At 49.6% G+C, this 18,326-nt stretch overlaps 1 protein-coding gene across 3 annotated transcripts in view; it reads left to right on the plus strand.

Moving 5' to 3' along the window:
• Positions 1-18,326, plus strand: part of PKNOX2 (PBX/knotted 1 homeobox 2) — a 254,489-nt gene that overhangs the window by 150,406 nt on the left and 85,757 nt on the right. The window contains exons 3-4 of one of the 3 annotated variants that reach the window (XM_055306571.1): positions 9,039-9,142; positions 9,820-9,892. The exons of 1 other annotated variant lie outside the window; for it this stretch is intronic. The gene's annotated coding sequence lies outside the window, so the exon portion shown is untranslated. The remainder of the gene's footprint in view (positions 1-9,038; positions 9,143-9,819; positions 9,893-18,326) is intronic. One more of the 3 variants, XM_055306572.1, reaches the window with a different exon arrangement.

Genomic DNA, 18,326 nt, shown 5'->3' on the forward strand with positions numbered 1-18,326 from the left:
TAGGCAGACAGCAGGCAGGTGGGCAGGTGCACAGGGGTGCTGAGGAGGTCACCGTGAAACCCTTGGACTCTGCCTTTTCACTTCACTCCTTACCCAGCTTTGTGACTTCGGGCAAGTCACAAAGTCACTTTTCTAACCTCAGTTCCCCCTTTTAAAAACAGGACGAATAATACCTCCTTTATAGGGCTGTTGCAGGAATTAAATAACAAATCGGATAACATAGTTCTTGGTAAAGGACATTAGGATGTTGTGTGTACATATCCTCTGCTGAATGTGTATATTTATTTATTCCTTTATTCAACAAATATTTATTGAACATCCAATACTTCCAAAATACGTTTGGGGCTCTGCAGATATATACAGGCTTGAAACTGAGTTTAGGATGATATAATCTAGTGGGGTAGCCAGAGTGGCAAACAGACAATCACAATCTGGTGGGATAAGTGCTAAAAGAATAGGATGTTCTAAGTCACTAGAACCATCCTTGAGGCAGCCATGTGGAGGATGGAGTAGGCAAGGGAGAGACCCATTAGGAGGCTATTGCTGAGCTAAGGTGCAGCAAAGGAGCTAGAGAGAAAAATATAGTTCATTCTATGTGGGGACAAAAATGAATGGTTGGCTTGTGCCAGAGTACACTTATTTCGTGCTTCTGGTGAGAGCTTTCAGGCCTGGGAAGGCTGTCTCAGAACCAGGGCCATCCAGCAGCCTGGCTGGAGGAGGGAGCAGGGGCTCACTGGCTGGAGGGTCTGACCCTGGGGAGAGGAATGGCAGAGCAGTAGGCTGTGAAGAGGCTTAGCCCAGCACAAAGGGGGGATGGAGACAGTTGGGGCTTTTCAGAGATTTTCAAAATGCTTCCAATGGATCTGAAGTTTTCTCCAAGAAAGGAAATCCTGCTGGAAAAGTTAAGTGCCTTCTCCAAAGTCAGGGCTGGTCTTAGCTGCGCTTAAAGGGACATTTGCTCTCCATGCTGGAGTCCCGATCACCAATCTCTCATTTATGTCTGGTCAGATTCTGCCCAGGTCTCTTGAGTGCCTTTGGAATTCCTGTCCATCCATTCATTACCTTGTTTAATAAATACACATCGAGCCTACTGGTAGGCCAGAGCTGGAAGCACAGATGTGAGGAACACGTCGCCCAGGAAGCTCAGAGTTTAATGGAAGGGAAGCCTATAGGAATACATAACAAACAGTAACTTAGTGAGATACAGCCTGGAGTCCATGGCTAAGAACTTTGGACTTTATCTTATAAGAGATATGGCCCCAGTTATTAGGGGAGAAGAAAGGAGGGCATGACATACCCCATGTGTAGTAGGGTGGCATAGAGAGAAAATGTTACAGCGCTGAATCTGGAAGGAGGAGTAGGATTTGGCCAAACAAGACCTAAGCAAACTGTCATTACCATCATTGTCGTTAATGATGATGGTCACCATTTACAGAAGCCTACTCTGGGCCAGGGCTGAGTACTTTACCGTCTGCTAAGCACAGCACCTGTGTGTTGTAATACCGTAAAATCCTAATAAACAATTTGTGAGTTAGCTATTATTGTTTGCATTTTACAGGAATAGGGAAACCAAGACTTAAAGAAGTCACACAGCTGGGAGGAGGGAGCTCCAGGATTTGAATCCAACTTCGTCTGGCTTCAAAGCCTTTTCCGCTCTGCTGGACTATCCCTCCACATTCACTTATTAATATTAGTGCAGGAGTCCTCTGAAATAACCCAGAGTTTGGTCAAAAGCTCTTCCTTCAGAGACACATTGAAATATAGAGAATTGGAATGCCTTTGGCAAAAAGTAATGATGACTAAATAGCAAACTTTCAACTGTACTGATTAAGCATTCATCTGGATTAGTATTTTCCGGTAGCGGTCCCTCTTCATGTGACAGGAATGATTCTTTCAATGGTCTACAGGGACACGGTACTAAGCAAGGTATGTGTAGCGGGCATAAAAGGAATAAAAGACACAGATCTTGTCCTCAAAGATGTATGATGCCATTGAAGAGATTCAGATTAACACAGAAAGCAACAGTTCACAAAACAGAGTAGACTGAGGACCAGTCACCGGGTACAAAAGGTTGACTTCATTCAGTTGCAGAAGGTCAGAGAAGGGCAAGACTTGAGTCTGTCTTTGAGGAAAGAGGACTTGAGTAAGTGCAGGATGGTGATGGGCCTGGACAGCAGGGAGGAGGAGGAGCATGAGGCCCCCCAGAAGGGCATGAGGGCCTAGTGACACGGCATAGGACTCAGACATGGCATGCACTAGCTCATGCGACAGAGGCAGCCTAGGCTGGCTGGAAGAAGATTTGGGTTGAAAGGTCCAGGTGAGGGATCCCTGGATGGCTCAGCAGTTGAGCATCTGCCTTCAGCCCAGGGCATGGTCCTGGAGTCCTGGGATCGAGTCCTGCATCGGGCTCCCTGCATGGAGCCTGCTTCTCCCTCTGCCTGTGTCTCTGTCTCTCTCTGTGTGTCTCTAATGAATAAATAAAATATTAAAAAAAAAAAGAAAGGCCCAGGGGATTCGAGAAAAGAGGTAGGTTTTGGCTGATTACAGAGGATAAAATGGAAGCTAAGAAATTTGCATTTTGTCTTCTTAGGCCCTGGCAAGCCACCACAGATTTTTTTGAGCAGGGGACAATCAGTATAAACAAGTCTGTAAATCATCTTAGCTCCCGAGGAGGCTCTCTCTTCCTAGAGGATTGGAATCTGGTCTCTTTGAGATCAGCCTCGTCTCTCTGGTGATATGTGAGGCTTTCACCGGGACAGCTGAGTTCAATAGCAGATCAAGAGCAATAAGAGAATGAGATCACACTGTCAAGTCCAGCCTTTTGTGTATAATGATGAAGACTGATGATGGTGGTGGTGATGATGGTGATGACGGAACAGAATTCAGAGGGTAAAGGCTTTTGACCAACATCACCTAGCAAACCCATGGTCAGGCTGGAATGAGCCGCCACACTTCCTTAGCTTGCTCACCCCAGTGAGGACGTGAAGCAGCCTTAGACTCTTGTGTCTACCACTGAGGAGGTGCCCGAGGGTCCTGCACTCATGCCAGTATAGGCCCTGGGGTGGGCTCCAGAGAGAGAACAGGCTCTTTCAAGGCTCTTAGGCCAAAGGAGACAATGACTGTGATGTTTTTTGATCCTGGGATAGGTACAGGATGGAACAGCCTTCCCAGAGTGCACAGGAGACAGGCCTTTGGTGTGAGCTTCCGGCCACAGATTTCAGAGGCTCGGGTTCATCTCTGTCCTATCCATCTGCAAAAAGTACAAGTTGGGGATGCGTGGGTGGTTCAGCAGTTGAGCGTCTGCCTTCGGTTCAGGGCATGATCCCAGGATCCTGGGATCAAGTCCCACATCGGGTTCCTTGCAGGGAGCCTGCTTCTCCCTCTGCCTGTATCTCTGCCTTTCTCTCTGCATCTCTCATGAATGAATGAATGAATGAATGAATAAAAACTACGAGTTGTCAGAACTGGCAGAGGTGTTCTCTTGGGGAAGCCTGCCCGTCCTGTCAGGGGGTGCCCTGGTTTGAAACTTGGACAGGCAGGGAAGGGCCTGACCAGAGCTAAAGAACTATGGGTGGAGGCTGCTCCATTTCCTGGAGATCTTGTAGGGACAGAAGGAGTTCATCTTCAAGGTGAAGCTCCTGCTTCCTTCTTTGTCCCTGAAACATCTGGGCCATCGGGTCACACAGGGCCCCTGTCTTCCCATCCATCTCTTTCTGTTGGCCTCCCCGCCTGTCAGGCGGCCTGTTAATTAAGTCCAAATCCAGCCTCGGGATCAGGGCAGGAGTGTCACAGGCCACGCTGGCCTCCAGAGGAGGGGGATTTTGTCTGACAACAAGAGGGAGGGTGGTGTGTTCTCTCTGGCCAAGATGGGAAAAGGCAGACTGGGGCCCCTCCTTCAGGCAAGGTGGGCAGCAGCGTGGCTGCCCCGGGATTGGAGGGGTGGCCGCGACCCACATCCCCCCAGCCCCGGGTTGGTCTCATTCTCTTCAGTGCTCTCTGCCATGCGAGTTGCCCTCCTTTGCTCAGAGGAATCGCTGGCAGTGACAGAACGGAGATTATAAGCGATATTTCTGCCTCGAAGCGTTCTCCAGGCTGTCGGGAGCCAGGTGAGAGGAGAAATCTGTATACTGTAGCCCTGCAGCAGTGCCCTGAGTGGGGGCAGGCTGGGGTCCCCTTGGACTGTCCCTCCTCCCTCCAGTGTATCCCCATCAGTGCCTGAGTGGGGGTGGGGTTGGTTACCCGCCTCTGTTGTCCGTGTGCTTCCTGTCTGTGGGGCCCTGGTCCCTCAGTGTCACCGGAGGGGTGGCAGTGGAAGCAGAGGTACAGCTAGAGCACAAAGACAGACTAAAAAGCATGTGGTTGGGACGCCTGGGGGGCTCAGTGGTTGAGCGTCTGCCGTTGGCTCAGGGCATTGATCCCCGGATCCTGGGATCGAGTCCTGCATCGGGCTCCCCGCAGGGAGCCTGCTTCTCCCTCTGCCTGTGTCTCTGCCTCTCTCTGTGTGTCTCTCATGAATAAATACATTAAAATTCTTTTTTTAAAATTTTTATTTATTTTATATAGTCACACAGAGAGAGAGAGAGAGAGAAAGAGGCAGAGACACAGGCAGAGGGAGAAGCAGGCTCCATGCACCGGGAGCCCGACGTGGGATTCGATCCAGGGTCTCCAGAATCGCGCCCTGGGCCAAAGGCAGGCGCCAAACCGCTGTGCCACCCAGGGATCCCAAATACATTAAAATTCTTAAAAAAAAAAAAAAAAAGAACATGTGGCTGCAGCTGCACCAGGACATCAAAAAGGAGCTCTAGCCCCTCAGTCTGAGAGGACACAATTAGAAATAGAGGCTGAAGGAGCAGACAGGCAGGGCTCCTAGCCTTCCAGCCCCTGACCCACACCCTCTCCCCCACCACCACTGCCACTGTGGACTTGGGCAGAGGAGGGGGCGGTGAGGCCGACAGCCAGAAGCAGCTGCCTCCACACATTGGAGGGTACAATTATTTCCGTATTATCTAGGTTGTGAGCACCTCCAAGACAGGTAGAGAGAGAGAGAGAGTGTGTGTGTGTGTGAGTGTGTGAGTGTGTGTGTGTGTGTCTATGTGAGATCTTTGCATGCCCAGTCAGTCCCCAGTACATGGTAGGTTTATAATACATGGAGGCTAAATTGAAGCAATTTGCACCTGCTCAGAGGGGTGGATGAAGGGAGGAAGGAAGAGTATAAAGCTCCCCAAGAATAGAGCTCTCATCTGCCAAGTGGACCCCAGACACCTGGGGAAATGAGGCAGGGGTGCCGATATCAGCAGAGCTCCCAGGAAAAGCCCACCCTACAACTCAGGGCACATCCACTTCTGCTTTCTTCCGGGGGCCCAACATTTACTCAGCACTTACTACTGCGGGCACGCCCTTTGGATTGGTAAGACGTACAAGAGCAAAGAGAAGTGGGGAGGTTGGAACCGCAAAATGTCAGGGTCTGGAGTCAGAAGACATGCCACTTGCTGGCTGTCTTTTGAGGCAAGCCCAGTACCTAAGCCTCATTATCCACATCTGTGAAATGGGGACAATCACCTGGCAAAGAAAAAGTCATCACTCGTACATTGCAGATAGGATGTGAATTGCTGTGACCTTCCCACAAGTAATTTGTTAAAATTTTTTTTAATGAACATACCTTTGGATTTGGCAGCTCCACATCTAGAAGCTTATTCTACAACAACGATCAAGTCTGGAGCAATATTCAGCTATAAGAATGGGCATGATTTATAATAGCAAAAACTAGAAATAGTCTAAACAACAAACGATAGAAATTTGGCTGAACAATTATAGTGCATCCGTAAATGGAATGCCATTTAGCCACTAGGATTATAATGTATATTTTCCTTATCTGGAAGGTATATATATGTTACAAAAATAAAAAGCTGACTATAGAACAGTCTATATGGTGTGATACTGTTTTTAAGAAAGAAGAGTGTTTTTTTTTTTTTTTTTTTTTGAGAGAGAAGGAGAGAGAGGCAGAGACACAGGCAGAGGGAGAAGCAGGCTCCATGCACTGGGAGCCCGACGTGGGATTCGATCCCGGGTCTCCAGGATCGCGCCCTGGGCCAAAGGCAGGCGCCAAACCGCTGCGCCACCCAGGGATCCCGAAAGAAGAGTTTTAATTCTACATATTAACTGTGGTTCTCTCTGTATTGTGGGCTTACAACTAACCTAAACTTTCTTGCTCTTATTTATCTATTTGGTGTGGATCAGCTTGTATTGTTTTGTAAAGATAATGAAAATTTAGTTGTATTAAAATAGTGACCTTGAGAGGTGGCTGTAAGAGTTAAAGAAGATATTACATATGAAAGTGCTTTGTAAACTGAAAAATGACAGACATCAGACAGGGTCTCTGCCCATGAGGAGCTTACAGTTTGGAAAAAGATGAAAGACACCAAGATAACTATAGCATGAAACAGAATGTGGCAAGAGCTTCCAAAGAATGATAAACAGCATGTTACTTGGAAACAGAGGAGGTAAAATTACTTGTGGTTCTAGAGGAAAGAGCCAGAATGTTTGAGTTGAATACTGACGAATCGTTAAGGTCCTGCCAGGTAGAAATATAGAACCGGGGCAGCAGGGGAAGCGGGAAGCTGTGGCACAGGTTTGGAGAATGGGAAATGCTTGCGTTTGGATGGAGGGCAGAGAGCCTATGGGTAATGGAGCAAGAGGAGTCCAGCCGGGCAGTTGGGGGCCTGGGGGCCGGCCTGCACACACCTTGAAAGCCGCACTTGGTAAAATGCCATCTGGGAAGCTTTGTTGGTGCGTTCTGAGAGTAGGGAGTCACTGAAAGTTCTGGGGAAGGAGCTGACACCGCAGCAAACCCCTCAGGGGTGGGGAGGTCCTGCCTCATGGTATGGGGCTGGGGAAGGAGGAATGGGACACCTCTCCTGGGTGCTGCCTGGGAGGCCAGAGAACTGGGAGCCATTCACAGAATCCACCCAAGGCCCCGGGGAGGAGAAACGGGCTGCGGGTGTGGGGACAACAGTAATCTGGTGCTCAGGACCTGTTCTCCCTCCGTTGGTCCTGATCCCTTGGGCCTCTCTGTCTTAGGCTGTCCCAAGGCGACCTGACCTCCTGCCGCTTTGAATGTGTCTCTATTCCTTAGCTCCTCTTGGGAGGAGCCTGGGGTGTGGACAGAGGGTTTGTTTCAACCCGGTAAGCTTTTGTTAATGGAAATACATTAAGCAGCTGGCCTATTGTGGAAGCTTCTCTTGGCTCATCCCATCCTCCGAGCATGCCCCAGCTTACTCTTTCCTGCAGGCGAGAATTCATACCCCCTCATCCCGGATGCTGTGCCTCTGCCACCCTCACCCCTAGCAGTGCCTGTGTTGGTGCGCACATGTGCACACGTGTGCACACATGTGCACGCACACACATACACACACTGGAAGGAAGACAGGAAAGTCTTGTTCAGGCAAATGTCTAAATTTCCATTTCCCCACTGCAGCTCGCAGCCCAGGCCACTGTTTAGCTCCTCCTGTTGTCATGTCACTAGTTAATTACATTCTTTACTGAGGTGCAAATGTGTTTTTACAAGGAGACTACGATGGTGTTAACTAGGGAGGAACTGTGAATGTTACAGATGCATTCACCCCTCGTCTAAGGCTGGGGCTCTTGGCTGGCAGTGCTGCCCGATGCTGCCCTGAAAAGGCAGCCCAGGCATTTCAGCAAGCTGCCCTGCTCCCGCGCCGTCCCGTGACCCTGCCCTCACAGCCCCAAATGCAGCCTCCTTCAAATCAAATTAGCAACTGGATCCACAAGGAGAAAACTAACCGACACGAGTGTCTGGGAAGTGTCAGGCCAGGCCTTAGAACAGTGCAGACCACCAACCTCAGTTTCTGAACATCGCAGTTCATTTTAAATATTGAGAACCAAAATAATTCACTTCGATCTAAAAATAAATCAGTAAGTAGTACAGTCAAAGCCAAGTTTAGGCCAAGGCTGTCGTTCACTGCCCGTCTCTGCTTGGGGTCCATTGACCTCCTGACTCTTCCTCCCTGCTGCCCCCCCCACACACACCCAGTGTGGTCCCCAGACCCCCAGCGAAAGCCTGCCACGGGAAAAGGATCAGAGACTCAGCCGCACATCTGAAGAGTTTGCGACTGCTACTCTTCCTTTGAGTTTCCTACAGTTTTTTATTTTATTTTTTTTTAAGATTTATTTATTTAAAGAGAGAGAGTGGAGGGGAGAGGCAAAGAGAGAGAGAAACTCAAGCAGACCCAGTGCTGAGCCTGATCTCAAGTGGGGCTTGATCTCAAGACCTCGAGATCAAGACCTGAGCCTTTGAAACCAAGAGTCAGACACTCAACCGACTGTGGCAACCAGGCACCCCAAGTCTTCTCCAGTTTAAAACAAGAAGCCTTGGGCAGCCTGGGTGGCTCAGTGGTTTAGCGCTGCCTTCAGCCCAGGGCCTGATCCTGGAGACCCGGGATCGAGTCCCATGTCAGGCTCCCTACATGGAGCCTGCTTCTCCCTCTGCCTGTGGCTCTGCCTCTCTCTGTGTGTCTCTCATGATTAAATAAATCTTTAAAAATAAAATAAAATCTCTAAAAAAGAAGAAGAAGCCAGCTCCGCCCTCCCCAGGGCCCAGAATCACTCAGGCACCTGCCCACACTTTGGGGGAGAGAGGGCCACATGGACAACTGATATCAGGAAACCAGCTGGGGTGGGGGGGGCACTTGATGGGGTGTTATGCTATATGTTGGCAAATCGAACTCCAATAAAAAAGGATACCAAAAAAAAAAAAAAAAAAAAAGGAAACCAGCCAGGTGAGGACAGGGCACTTGCAACTTAGGCAAGGATTTGGGCTGTACAGTGGCTGGTGGGCCTGAGCCGCTACACCTCGGGGAGAGACTGGCGTGGTACATATGGCAGGGAGGTCCGGGGAGCAGATAGAGTGTATCCCTCATAGCCAGAGCAGGTGCCCCCATGTTCTCTGATCACCCAGGGCCTCGAACCCCTTCTGAGAGCCACTCTGCCCTTTTTTTTTTTTTTTTTTTTTTTTTTTACAGGTGCTTTGGCACTAGCTGACAGGAAGAATTTCTGGCCCAGCTGGGAGTGAGAAGGAGTGAGTCTCCTGAGGGCCATCCTCGAGTCCGCCAGGATCACCCGAACAGTAAGAAATGCTTCTCCATCCCTAAACACATAGTTATGCCTTCCAGGCAGATGATCTTTTCTTCTGAAAACCTCGAGAAGCAACCCATCCCATTAGCTGGCACTTAGCATACACAACCTTGGAACTCGCAACACCAAATCACCAAATTATTTTTTTTTTCATGTCTTTCCTCCTTAGCTCCTTCAGGGCAGGGCCAGAGCCATACCTTGTCCCTTTTACCTCTCTTTTCTTGTACGTAGTCTGGGAACAATAAAGTGCTGTCGATGCAGATGGATGGGCTGTTGCTTACATCCACAATGATACTGACATTTGTATAACCTTCTGGAGCAAGCACTATCATCTAAGAATCACGTAGGGGTCTTTGTTAAGATGTACCACCTGGACCTCACACCAGAGCATCTGATTTTCTAAGCCGAGGTTAAGACCGGGAGCCTGCACCCCAAGTGTTTTTGATGAACACAGAAGAAACTGCATCCCAGGTGTTTCTGATGAACTCTGAGAAATAGTTCTCTAGGATGTATAAGGCATGTTGAATGGAGAATCTCCTTTAATCCTCTTATCAGATAGGGTTTTTTTTAAATCCCCTTAAGTAACTTCATGATCTCAAAGACATAAGTATCAGTATAGGCAGGGATTTAGAAATCCAGTTATCCAAAACAACCCTTTTTTCTTTCCAGTATGCCATGATAAGGGCTGGATCTGTTGTGGTGAGATTGGGCCCCAACTCCAAAGGACACTGCCCAGGACTTTGTAAGTTTCCCTGCTGTCCCAGGGCTGCCATGATCTTATAGTTCATCAGCTTTCATTTGGGGGGCAGGAATCATCGCCCAATTCCTCACAAAAGCTGGTTTCCCTGGAGAGAGGGAGAGGAAGACAGTGAGCCAGAGAGGTGAATGTTGCTGGGGCCAGCTCCCCAAGTTAGCAAGGCCACAGATATTCCAGAGGATCACATGGGCAGAAGGGCCCACAGTGCTTGTCCTGGTTCCTATGCCCTCTGGCCATTTGGGGAGCTCTGTGTTGTAGGTGCCTTAAGGGGTGGGCAGCATGCTGAAGCTCCAAGAGGTATAGACCAGAGAAAAAGGCCTATGTAGGGGGCTCAAGTCTTCATGCTAAGTGTGGGTTTGGCAATGCCCATTTCAGGGACGTGTTGACCATCTTTTCAACAACCTTCGGAGTCTGCGTACCCAGCAATGTCAAGGGAAACCACTGCAGGAGATAGTTATGGCTTAAAGAAGATGGGAAGATGTTAAAGAAAAAGAAAGAGAAAAAGGGGACAGGGTTAGAGACTACTGGTGAACCAGTGTGGATGGGTGTTGTTGCCAAGTCCAGTGGCTTTCTCTGGGACTGGCCATTGCACTGAGCTGCTTCTCACTGAGCAACTCGGTAGAGTCCTGTTTGTCTCCACGTGGAGGCTGCAGATGCCAGAGTCCAAATAGGCCAGGGCATGCCTGGGAGAATGGAGGCAGCCCTGCCCTCCTTACGTGCTAGAATCAAGGGAAGGATGGAAATGGGTTGAGGGACTGCTCACGCCTGTGGCGGGTTGCATCTTGCCATGGAATGGAAAGTTTGCATGGATGGCAGAGAGGCGACCTCACAATGCACCTCCTGACCTCCCCCTCAGTCTCCCCCCCCCCCACACACACACACCAGACTCTCTTGCTGAGGCCCAGCCTGGTCTGTTCCGGGGACTAAATGCAGTTGACACCGTTGCTTGGGTTGGTGCAGTCGGCAAGGACAATTTTTGCAGCTAATGCTGGAAGTGTGGCAATCAGAGGAGCCGCCAGCTGTCTCACTTAAATTCTTAGCTCTCTCGCTCTCTTTTTTTAAAATCGTTTTGCTTACATAATCCACCCCCTTTTTATTTTCTAATTCTCTCCTTGCAAAGCTGGCACCAGAGGGGAAGGGCTGGGGCGGAGGGGGTAGCAATTACACATCAGTTTGGGGAGCATTTACATTTTGCAATTACAATTTAAAAATAAGCCCCGTTAATGATCTCCACGTGTCAACGACAAACCCTAACTGCCATACCCTCCTGGGCTTGCCTGCCTCCCCCCGAAGTCAGAGGCTCAGTGGAGGCAGAGGGACCTAGGGAGACACAAGGGAGAGGCCGGGGACAGAATCTGCGGGCCGCTGGAGACTCAGTGTGCCCTTGAGGCTGGTGGAGGACAGGGGTGGAGCTGAGCACCCACCTAGAAACCTAGAATTTGGGACTCCAGCATCCCTCTTCTCCCCACACTCATGCTCGGCCCCAGCCCACCTCATCCCCGCCCTGACACAGCAAGACTATGTCCTCGGAGTTGACGGTCAGAGCTGGGAGAAAGGGAGCCTCCACTGCTGATCTAGACCCTCCGAGGTGGGAATTTTGTGAGCCCTCCTGGGCAAACGTAAATCCTAGTCCCCAGGCACCTGGACCTTCATGGATCAGGTGAAGGGACTGATGACATATGCAGGGCTCGGCCAGGGAACCAGAGTAGGTGTACCGCAGTTTGGGAAGGACTTATAATTGACCAACACATATTTCATGAAGTCCTCTGATCCCTTGGGCTGGGACTTTGGAACCGGACACACCCAGACTCAAATTCTAGCTCTGCTATTCGTTGGCTGTGAGATTTGGGGCAAGTTAATTAACTTAAGTCTTCTGACCCTCACTGTCTTTATGTGATTGGGATCATCATAGAAGGCTTCTTTGAGGATTAAATGAGATAATGTACTAGAAAGCACCTCACCCAGCGGCTGGCAGGCTGGCGCTCCGTAGATGTCCCGTCAAGCTCAGCATCTCACCGAGCTTCACAGAGGAGCCCCAGCACACTTCCTCCTGCCACCTTTCCAGCCACTGCGACACTAAGGAAGGGCGATCTGGTCTGACTTGGCCGGGTCTCCCCTCCAAGTCAAGCCATCTGCACCCTGAACATCTCCTGAAGGGCACCCATACCCCCTCACATGCACCCCCGCCATCTCCCTGTAGGATTCTCAGCAGAGCCTGGGCCTCAAGCCTGCCTTCCAGCCTTCCACTTCTCCCGGGCTAGCTCCCGACTCTGGCGTCCAACAGCCCAGTTCTCTTCTTTGGACACGACTTCAACGGAGTGACCTTTCATCGGCCCCCCCCTATGTCCTTTATCTGTGAAATGAGGGAGGTGGGCCAGGAGCTCTCAGGTGCCTTTCAGTCTTGACATCCGTAAGGCTCTGATGCTTCTTCTCCGGCAGCTTCCTCCCGGCTGGTTCCTGGCGTGTAAGGCTTTCATCTCCTGAGCAGCTTCAGCATGGCCAGTCTTGGGATTGATCACATATTGTCAAAAAAACATACATTTGTCCTTGAAACATACATAAAATAGCTCTTTCCTGGGGCAAAACCAGAGATGCATCTTATAAAAATCTGAGACAAGGAAGCCTTCCGAAAGCAGGCCCCTTGGCATAGGGCAGGGAACACAGAGAGGGACTATATCTTATTGGCTCGGGTGCTTCGGTATTATGTTTTAAATACTTTTCTAAAACCTTGCTTTTTTTAACCTAGGCTGTATAGTGGGCAGCTTTCCAGGTCAAAATAAATAGCTTGGCTCTGTTATTTTTAACTGCTGCGTAGTATTCTCTTCGGTGGATGTTTCATTATTTATTTGAGGTATTTTTAAAATGAGAAGTAAAGTACATACGTGAGGAAAAAGCAATGAAAAAGAAATGAAATAGAATAAAAAGGGCCTGGGGTACCTGGGTGGCTCAGCCAGTTAAGTGTGTGCCTTTGCTCAGGTCATGATCCCAGGGTCCTTAGGGGGCGGGGGGGGTGTCGCTACTCAGTGAGGTGTCTGCTTCTCCCTCTGCCCCTCACCTTGCTCATGCCTTCTCTCTCTCTCTCAAAAATAAATGATAAATTAAAAAAATAAAAAATTAAAAGGGTCCCTTCCTTCCCCACCTCTATCCACAAGGTCCAAATGACCCAAAGTCAACTACAATGAATAGCCTCTAATTTTAGTTATTTGGTGGCTAGTGTTTATAATGTCATATAATATACATTAGTCCCTCTTTCTTAATTCACGTCTTTATCTATTCACCCCCTGCCATGAAAGCCAGGAAAATTGGCATACATTCTCCCCTTCCAATTTGGATCAGTTGGATAATTTTTATTAAACCATATTTGACACTATCTATGTTTATATATAGTATCATATAGAATACAGTGTGTATGTATATTACATGGTAAATATTATATAGTGCATAGCATTATATAGAATTCACTCATATTTATTGAGTATAATAGTAGTTTTATAGACTTAGAAGATTTGTTTTAAAGATTTAGAAGATTTACAGCCCTATCACTATAGTTCCCTCTGCATTCCAACTATAGGTTGATTGTAAGATGGAAATATTATCCGACCAAGACACCTGGGTGGTTCAGTGGTTGAGCATCTGCCTTCAGCCCAGGGAGTGATCCCTGGGTCCTGGGATCAAGTCCTGCATCAGGCTCCCCCACCAGAGCCTGCTTCTCCCTCTGCCTGTGTCTCTGCCTCTCTTCTCTGTGTGTGTGTGTCTCTCTTGAATAAATAAATAAAGTCTCAAAAAAAAAAAAAAGAAATATTATCCAACCACAGAACTAAATTGTGTGATTTGACCGGGAAAAGGAAATGGAGCCGTCTATCGTTACCACGTGACCACTGCAGGAGAATCTGAGAGCCCCTGGCGGTAACCGCCTGCCCCCATTCCCCTCCAGCTCTCTCCCTCCCGCGGGGACACACCAGGCTGCCCCGAGGTCTTGTGTGGATGCAGTCCTCTTGCTTGGATTCCTCCTCTAATCATTAGAGGATACCACCTCTAATGATTTCTGATATTGATGGGTGGGAAATAAACTCTGAGGTCTTATGCGTCCAAAACAGATTGCATTTCGCCTTTGAACTTGATTGATATTCCGATACAACTCAGAATCCCATATTTAAAAAGCCTTTTGCTCAGGGCGCCTGGGGGGCTCAGTCAGTTAAGCAGCTGCCTTCAGCTCAGGTCGTGATCCCAGGGCCCTGGGATCGAGGCCACATCGGGCTCCTTGCTCCGTGGAGAGCTTCTCCCTCTCCATCTGCTGCTGCTCCCCTTGCTTGTGCGCTCTCTCTCTCTCTCGCTTTCTCTCTCCCCCTGTCCAATACATAAATAAAATCTAAAAAAAAAAAAAACCTTCTCTTAGGTTTTGAAGACGTTATTCTCTCATCTTGTATTTCCGATCTTGCAATAAGAATTAATGAAAACTTCTGGTTTGCTTTTCCTTTGTAAGTTCGAAAACATCACCATCGTGTGCTGAGGCTTGACATTTTGTTTGCTCCTTTCTTTTTTCTTTTTTTTTTTTTTTCATTACTCCTGCCCAGGCCCTGGGACCACTTTCAATCTGAAATCAGCGGTCTTGCTTCAGCTCAGGGAGATTATCATTTCGTTATTTCTTCGTTTATCCTGCTCCGTTGTCTGTTTCCTCCTGGCACCTCCACTGCCCAGCACAGAGCCTGGTGTGTGGTAGGTGCTCAGTAAATGCTTATCGGATGTGTTTCTTGGGACCTGGATTCTAGTTAGGTCCCTATTTTCAACTTGCTGCATGGACTTGGACAAGTTTTCTCATTTGAACAGAGAGGTCAGACCTCATGACCACTCAGGATGCCACAACCCTGCCACTCTGGCAATCTCCCTGGAGCCTTGAGACCTAGAAGCTCCTGGAATTGGGAAAGAAGGTGCAGAGTGAGAAGTGAGGGGAAGGCAGAGGTCAGGCAGTAGGGCAGCCACAGTGGTCAGCCTCCCGCTACAGACGTTTCCCTGAACCTTTCATCTGTTCAGCAGCCGCAGCCTGTCCCCCTTGGGGACCCCTTGACCTTCCAGATCATTCTTAAATGGGCCTCCTTTCCTCTTCATCTCCCTATTCCCTACACCTTTTCAGCTCACCTTCACACAAAGCTCCCGTTAGTGAAATAATCCCTGACCATGGCAAGTATCTCATTAAGTGAGATCTTTTTTTTTTTCACTTTTATGAATTCCAGGACAAAGAGACACCAGACTTCCCTCCGCAATGCTGCACAGCAGATGCTCTGACCTGAGACAGCCAGGCCCTAAAAAGAGAAGAAAGATTAGAGGGCTTGGATAGCTCGGATCTGCCCCAGCCTTAGGCTACCTTGCGCCCTGGGGGAGGCATCTTGGATGAGAATTCCCACTTGCTTCTCTTCACCACCCCAGAGACTGGCTCTGGGAGCAGACAGCTCGCACACAGCTCTCCTGACTGCCCAGACAAACCTGCTCTGGACAGAAGCTCTAGATCTGGGAGCCAAGATGCTTCACTCCTTTTCCCTGAGAGGGCCAGACACTGGAAGATCCAGATTAACAAGGGCTCAGATCCCAGAAGATCATTCTCTGTTTTAAGTCAGAGCATCCTAATTGGTCCCCAAGAGCCACAATCCACTGTCTTCTCTCTTCTTCCATCCCCTGGCCCTTGCCCTGCCATGAGAAGTGGAGTCCCCTCTTACTAGAGAGAGAAGAGGGGAAAGTAGGGGCACAATTTTGACCTTTGAGCCCACCATGAATCTGTACTGAAGGCAGGACTCTTTCTAGCCCCTGAGAGCACAATGATGGAACATGAGTTGGCATTGCAAAGGGCAGGATTAAGGTTTGAGGTGAGTTCTAATTTTCAGACAAGCTTCTAGGAATCAAAGTTTCTGCTGCTAATATGAAACACTTCTCCTGGGTGCCTGAGTGCAGCAGAAAGAGCCAGCAGATGACTAAAAGTTTCCCTATGAGAAGCCAGAGAACTGCAGACCCCTCCCAAGGCTGGAGTTTGAAGGGGCTGGGGCTTGGCAGGGGGCAGGCAGGAGCCGGTGGGAAGTAGAACACAGCTCTGGTCCTCTGCACTTGTGTTCAGCTGCCTGTCCAGGAGGCTGTGGGTACCAACCCCACTGCTGGCCTGCAGAGATGTCCTCACCCGTCACCTGTTCAGACTGCTGCCCAGAATCCATCTGGGCCAGGAGAGGGAGACTGAAAGGAGGATGAGCAGGAAGGGACTTCTGCAGGGGGATAAGGCTAGAACTCAGGGAGATATGACGGGGAGTGAGATGCCCCCTACGGTAGAGCAGCCCCAACTTGAAAAAGCCCATACTGCTCAACTGGACAGGCTTTCCAGAGATAGAGCCAGGTGCCTCTTAGCCTGTGAGTCATGGGCCTACTTCCCTCCAGAACAGGGACTTCTTTGCAGCTGTGGGTGGTCCCTGGAAAACCAGGGGCGGGGTGGGGAAAGAAGTCCAAGCAGAGACAGCCACAGGGAGCAGACGGGCTGCGGGCTGCACGCTCCCTTCCGGCGCACCCCGCCTCTGGTGGCCCCCACCTGGACCACAGTGGGACCCCGCACCCGAGCTGACGGGAAGGAGATGTGAGTCAGAGCCCTGGCCCCAGCGCCACAGAGTGTGGGGTCAGGGCCCTGGCTGGCCCCGTGTTGGCACAGCACGGGTCCCCAGACTTCCACTCCCACCCAGGCGGCTTGAACACACAATCGAATTCCCAATTACGCGTCGCCCCCCACATGCAGGTTTCCACTGCGGATTTCTGTCATTTCGCGTGCATTCTTTAATTCTGTTCCTCCCCTTTATAATTGAGCCCACAGTCCAGGGAGTCTACGATGGAAACTCAAGATTTGCCTTTTTCAGCACGCTTGATGTTTTCCATCTTTGTCTCAGCGGTATTATGTTTATGAGACCCCTACTTCTTATCCCTGGGATCAGCACTTCCAGCTTTCCATCTTCCACTCATTTTTGTGAAATGAGAAGAGCAGAATGCAGTGAAATCTTTAAATAAAATGTGTGCCCACGCTGCGGTCCGAGGGTGACAGGGCTGGCGGAAGCGGGCTGCTCCCGAAGCGGTGCCACTATCCAAAGGTGTCAAGACTGTGCTCATTAACGTAGGGTACGAGTGCCCAGATTTGGCAGCCGGGAGACCTTAGGTGGATTGCTATAATCCGCGAAAACCAGGGTGTGTGAACGTTAAAGGACAGCCGGTACGGGATGGCCCGACTCTGTTGGTAGCTCGTTTCCACATTCACCCTTCCCTCTTCTGTACTTCCCCCAACTTCTGGGGAGCTCACTCCTCCTCCGGTGTTCCCCACCTCTACCCTGAGACTTCTAGGTTAAACATGCAGACTCTGCAAGCAGACCTTGTATCACATTGGAAAACCTCCTCAACCTCGTTGAACCTCAGTTTTCACATCCATGAATGGGCACAGCCTCTTGCCTTCACCATGCGGTGGCGGGGTGGGGTGGTGGTGGGAATACACAAGGTTATCTGCATCACATAGATAAGCCTCATGCCCCGGGCGTGGGGAAAGCTCGATAAATGGCAGCTGTTATCAATTCCATTTGATCTCACCCCTATCAAAATTTGCTCCGGGGAAACAAACTCGTTCTCACTGAGGTGTGAATGACTGCTGGGACTCAAAGAGCTATATTTTCCAGATTTGTCTGTTTGTTTTGCATTGTAACAGTAAGCCCAAGAAATTAAACTGTAACTGTATATATATTCACACCCTGTAAGGATATAGAGCTTGTGAAATCATGTGGCCCAGGATTTCTGCCCCTAGAAAGGAAACCCAAGGAAGAGCCATGATCCTTGTGTGCCGGGGGGCACAGGGTTCAATGGGCAAGACGGGATGCGTGGATGGAAAGCAGACCTCCTGTAACATAGAAACACGGGTAGTGATCTTTCAAGCTTCCATGCTCTACTCTGCTTCATGGAAGAGTAGAATTTTGAGCAAGATGTGGATGAAGGAAAGGACACCAGAGTGGTGTCCCCTACAGGGACTTAGATGGCAGGGGAGAAGGACAGCAAAAAGCAGGGAGGAAAACTTTCCTAAGGTGATGGGGGCCGTGTCTGTTCAGCTGGGCCTTGAGTCCCATGAGTGGGCCCGCTGCCCGGCATCAATTTTTCGCACGTGGCAGCCACCATCCTCCTTTCCCTGGGGCTCCCTTTCCCAACAGGTGAGGAACACAGAGCCAGTGTCCCTGCCTCCAAACAGCCATGAGGACCAAGGCTCCCTGAACTGACCTTGGGGCCTGACTCTGCCTGTTCCTCACAAGCTCGCCTGGGCCACTGCAAAGGCCTCAGGAGGAAGGACACCCATTAGCTGGGTGAGGATGTACCAGGATAAGTGGCTTTTCCATGATAAACTCAGCCCAGAGAGCCACTTCCTTCA

This window comes from Nyctereutes procyonoides, unplaced genomic scaffold (genome assembly GCF_905146905.1).
Source record: "Nyctereutes procyonoides isolate TBG_1078 unplaced genomic scaffold, NYPRO_anot_genome, whole genome shotgun sequence".
NCBI lineage: Eukaryota > Metazoa > Chordata > Mammalia > Carnivora > Canidae > Nyctereutes > Nyctereutes procyonoides.